Source organism: Elephantulus edwardii, unplaced genomic scaffold (assembly GCF_000299155.1).
Source record: "Elephantulus edwardii isolate Elephantulus edwardi_28Jun2011 unplaced genomic scaffold, EleEdw1.0 scaffold00223, whole genome shotgun sequence".
Taxonomy (NCBI): Eukaryota; Metazoa; Chordata; class Mammalia; order Macroscelidea; family Macroscelididae; genus Elephantulus; species Elephantulus edwardii.
The window spans coordinates 3,002,009-3,007,528 of record NW_006399973.1 but is presented as its reverse complement, the minus strand read 5'-3'; positions in this window follow the sequence as shown (position 1 = coordinate 3,007,528).

Below are 5,520 nucleotides of genomic sequence, written 5' to 3'. Positions count from 1 at the left end.
GCGAATATACCACAGCTTCTCTAGCCATTCGTTTGTTGATGGGCCCACTAAAGGATTAACTATGAGTTTGTTCCCAATCCAACTGAACCTAATCACAACTTTAAGGAAGTCTTAACTATTTAAGGCAAAAGTAAACTGATGGGTTTTACAGCAAGGGAGTAAAAAGTTTCTGGATCTAGGTCCTTAACGTTTTTCTATCTTTAGTTAATTAAGCTCATGCCTAAGAAGAAGTTCTCCTTGCCAAGTGAAGTTAATTGGGTTGTAGAAATAAAAACCCAGAAAGCTCATCTCTCTATTTCAGTCAATGCTCTTGTTAATAATGGTTTTGTATTAAAAGTCTTATCACAACTCTAACACAATACAGTTCATGAGTTAACAAGATACTAAAGGAAGCAAATTGGAAGACTTGATCCATAGGGTCTTTTGTAGGCTTGGATCTGCTATGTATGAGGTTGGAAATTGACATTCAGCATTTATGGAGTATCAGTGTTGGTGGGAGATTGGCCTAAGGCTTGAGGCAGAAAGCTGGTGATTCCCACTCTGGGCAGAGGGACCAGAAGGGTTTAGGGATCATGTCAGCTGACCATTGTCTGTAAAGGGTCATGCAAGTCTGTTACAAGTGAGTATTCTCTAATTCCTCTTCTCCAATCTAATTGTTAAATTGGTGGTTCACAGCAAAACAAAAACATGCACAAGCAGCTTTTCTTTGTGAATAGAAATATGTAATCACTGAGTATTGGGTTATAGTGAATGTGGAATATTGTCTTTTTTTTTAAGATTTAAGAATATAGAAAATGGATTCAAAAACTATCTCAGACCAAACTACAGATGTTCATTGTAGGATGACCGATAACTGAGGGTCTGATTAAATTCGTAATCCATCAAATAATGTAAAGGATAATATTCAAATCTTTACTGAGTACCAAGTTTATTTCCATCCTTGTTTGGCAGCAAAAACTTTGATTATGTAAAATTTGTTTTGCTGACCAAATTTGTTGTTTGGAGACACAGAATGAAACATCGAACATACCAGAGCATAGGGCTACTATCACATGTTGATTCCAAAACAGCTGGAACAGTACATAGCTAGGGAATTTCCAGAAGTTCAAGCAGGATTTAGAAGAGGCCGTGGCACCAGGGATATCATTGCTGATGTCAGATGGATCCTGGCTGAAAGTAAGGAATACGAGAAGAATGTCTATTTGTGCTTTATTGACTTTGCAAAAGCATTTGAGTGTGTAGATCATGACAAATTGTGGCTGACATTGAGGAGAAAAGGAATCACAGAGCACTTGATTGTGCTCATGAGGAACCATACTGGGAGCAAGAGGCAGTTGTGTGAACAGATCAGGGGAGCACTGCATGGTTTGGAATTGGGAAAAGAGTGCATCAGGGATGTAGTCTATCTCCATTCCTGTTCAGTCTATATACGGAACAAATTATCCAAGAAGCTGGGCTCTGTGAAGAGGAATGTGGGTGGCATCAAGATTGGAGGGAGACTCATCAATAACCTGTGTTATGCAGATAACACGACTTGCTAAAAGTAAGGAGAATTTGAAACACATGTTGCAGAAGATCAAAGAATGCAGCAGCCTTCACTATGGATTACATCTCAAAGATTCATACCACTGGTCCAATAAGTTGTGTCATGATGGATGGAGAGGAAAGTGAAACTGTCAATAGCTTCATCTTGCTTGGATCCACAATTCACCCCCTTGGTACTAGCAGTCAGGAAATAAGGAGACACATTGCACTGGGAAAATCTGCAATAGACACCTTTCCAAATTATTGAGAAGTAGTGATTGTCAGTTTGAGGACTAAGGTGCATCTGATTCAGGCCATAGTCTTTCCAATTACTGGCTATGCACCTGAGACCTGGACAGTGAATAAAGATGAAAGAAAAAGAATTGATGCCTTTGAGCTGTGGTGTTGGAGAAGAGCACTGTACATCCCATGGAAGGCCAAGAAAATGAATAGATATGTCTTGGAGAAGGTGCAGCCAGAGTGCTCTTTGGAGGAAAGAATGATGAGGTTTCACTTCACAAACTTTGGACATGTTGCTAGAAGAGGTTATTCCTTGGAGAGGGACACAATGTTGGGAAGGAAGGAAGGGAAGACCCACAACCAGGTGGATTGACAAGGTGACTGCTGCAATAGGCTTTTGTGTGTCAGGAAGTGTGAGGATGGTGCAGGACAGGACTAGGTTCAGATCTTTTATTCATAGGGTTGCCATGAGATGGACTCAATGGTACCTAACAACAACAACATAAAATGAGTGTAACAAAAATAGAGGAATTGTGTCTGGACTTGAGTGGAAGAGATAGAATGGCCCAAATTGTATGTTGTCCAGGAATTCACAAACTTGTTTGAGGTTTTTAAATTTTGTGTTTAGGGGATTTTTTTTTTATCTTAAAGTTGGCTATTGCTGCATTTCTAATCAGTAGAATAGGGATAATAATTCTTACTTTCAAAGAGTTTTATACTTTTATGTGATAATTTGCCCATTGTGCATATTGCAAGTTTGAGTAGAATATGAAAGGCATTGAGTTAGGAAGGACTTGGCAGGAATTTGGCAGAGGTGAAGTTCACATATTGCCTCTTAATAGTGTCTCTTAAAATCTCAATGTCTCTTAGTATATGGGATGTAGTCAATTGAGGGCAATGGGAAGAGCACTGTTTTATTACAGAAGCCAGGTTCCTTTAGAATGCCTTACATTTTGGATTTTCTGTGAGTTCCTTGTTTCATCTAACTAGTGATAAATGTTGATAGTTGTAGAGGGGCTTCAAGCCTTTTCTTCATAGGTTTGCTATGAGTCATGCTCAACTCGAAGACACTCAACAACATCAACCTGTCCTGGAGAAGGTGGAACCAAGTCACTCCCTGGAGGCAAGGATTTTGAAGCTACATCTCACATACTTTGGGCATGTTGCCAAGAGTGGCCAGTCCTTGGATGTCATCATGCTTGGAAGGGTGGAGGGACAGTGCAGGAGAGAAAGACCCAGGATAAGATTCATTAACACAGTGATTTGGGTAATAGGGGCAGGTGTGTCAGAGGCAGTGAGATTGGCTCAGGACAGGGCAAAATTCAGAGCTGTTGTATATAGGGTCATTCAGAATTGGAGGTGACTCAATGACAATAACAATATCCCATTTCCCAACCATAGAAGTTAATAAAGCTTTACTGGATTTGGGTTCAACAATCCTGGCAAGACATCTTTGGGTTTGATACTATATCACATCAAGATTCATGACCACATTGTTTCTTGTCTAGAACGTCCCCCTTTCCCTTTTTGCCTAGCAAATTTCTATTTCTTCAAAATTTGGCTTCATTGGGAAAACATTTAGTGTTATTTTAGCAGATTATACTTAAATTTGGTGTTTCCACTGAAGAGGCCCATCATTTAATTGTCAGATCAATCTAATAGCCTGAGAGAGATGGGTATGGGCAGAGGTAAGCAGTGTTAGAGTTCATAGAAGAGTCGCTTCGTTCAGGGACCGTAGGTGTGGTGTTTCCTGAAAGTGATGCTGCGGTTTGGTGTTAGAAAGAAAATATGCAAGAATTAGCCCATCAGAAAAGTGGAGGAGGGTTGGCAGGAGCTATGTGTAAAGTCACAGAGGTCTGAAACAGCAAGGAACATTTAGTTGTTGGGTGCTGGAGGCGGAAGGTGAATAGGAAGTAGTGGGAAGATAGATATTGGTGTGTTGAGAGTTTTGTTTGACAGGGCAAGGACAGGAAATATGTCCAGTGCATGATGGGGGAAAAGTAAATACATTTACACTAAGGGGTAAGTGAAGAGATGATGAGTTGTACTGTTCATGAGACCAGTTAGGATTCCAGGACCAGGAAAGATGCAGCCTGTGGGGCAGTGATCCTGCCCCCAACCTCCATGTGGCTCCGTCCCCACTGCCCCACAGTTAACCATGTCATTCCACACATCCCATCATCATAGCAACAACCAGAAGAATGCAAACTGTTTCAGGCCTCTTTTCTATTCTGATGTTTTTTCAAGAACAGAGACTTCCTGTGTTTGCATATGATGCTTAAGGAATACTGAACGGAACAGCATCATCCTGATCCATCAGATAACTGCTTCAAGGAGGTAGTGACTTGCATGTAGAAGGTGACCAATGTGTGGATGAGAAAAATTGTTTACATCAGATAAGCAAAAGATACATTTTAGAACTTAAATCTTCAGAGTTTCTTCTGATCTCTCTTCCAACCATGAGTGCAGTAAACATTCTTCTCTTATCTCCAGGATCATGTGAGTCATCTATTTCAGCTTAGGAAATGCACACTAAAAGGTAGGTTTGGAACCTTGTCTCCTTGAGTAGCTGTTACCCTTTAATTCTGGCAGTTTCTTTTTCTTTCTGTCTCACACACTTTTTCCTCAGAGGAGAAATGAAAGCTGTTGAATTCCAAAGAAAAGCCTGTCAGGCTTCTTACAGGTTTGATGGAACATACATCATTCAGGCAAAGATAACTGGATATGTGTGTTGCTCTACCTGAAAATGCTAGAGACATCAATGCTTGTGAGAGTCACCACCCTCCCCCCACGAAAAGCACCACAGTCCTATTTATTCTCTAAGCACTTTTTATACAGTAAATTTACACACACACACACACAAGCACAAACATCACTTGCCAAAGGTCACATGGCAGCATGTGGAGTAGCTAGGATTTAAATCCAGGTCTTAAAAATCTAAAAATATACTCACAAGTACTTTGTTTAATCTGAACCAATTGCGTGAGTAGAGGACATTTAGTCATGTTTCATTTACAGAAGGCCTATGTGGAATATTGTGTCTTGCTATGTGTAATATCACAACCTTCATCAACCATGATCTCATGGGAAGTTCAGACATGTAATGTAGCTTATGAAACATACTTTACAAGGTTACAGATGTAATGACCAGTAAAAATCTGTTAGCTTGTTTGTTTAGGAAAGCCCTAAAGCCATTCTGTTCTTTCTGTATTTGTGCCATCCAATATGTAACTGTCTGTCACATGAGGCTATTGAGTACCTGAAATGGCCTTAATACAACAAATTCTTTTTAGCAGGGTAGCTTTTCAAAATATAATTTCAAACTTCTATATCAGTATACTATATTAATCCTAGGTTTACAGCTTCAGTTTGCTCGGCTCCACAGTCAACACTCTTGGCACCAGCAGTCAGGAAATCAAAAAGCGTATCACGATGGGAAAGTCTGCTGTTAGGGACCTCTCTAAAGTACTCAGGAGCAACAGTGTCTCTCTGGAGACTAAGGTGCGCCTGATACAGGCCATGGTCTTTGCAATCGCTTGTTATGCATCAGAGAGTTGGACAATGACTAGGGAGGACAGAAGGAGAGTGGATGCTTTTGAGCTGTGGTACTGGAGAAGGGTACTGAATGTACCATGGACTGCCAGGAAAACAAACAGATTCATCTTAGAGAGGATTAAACCAAGCTACTCCTTGGAGGCAAGGATTCTGGGGCTTCGTCTGACATACTTTGGACATGTTGCCAGGAGGGACCGGTCC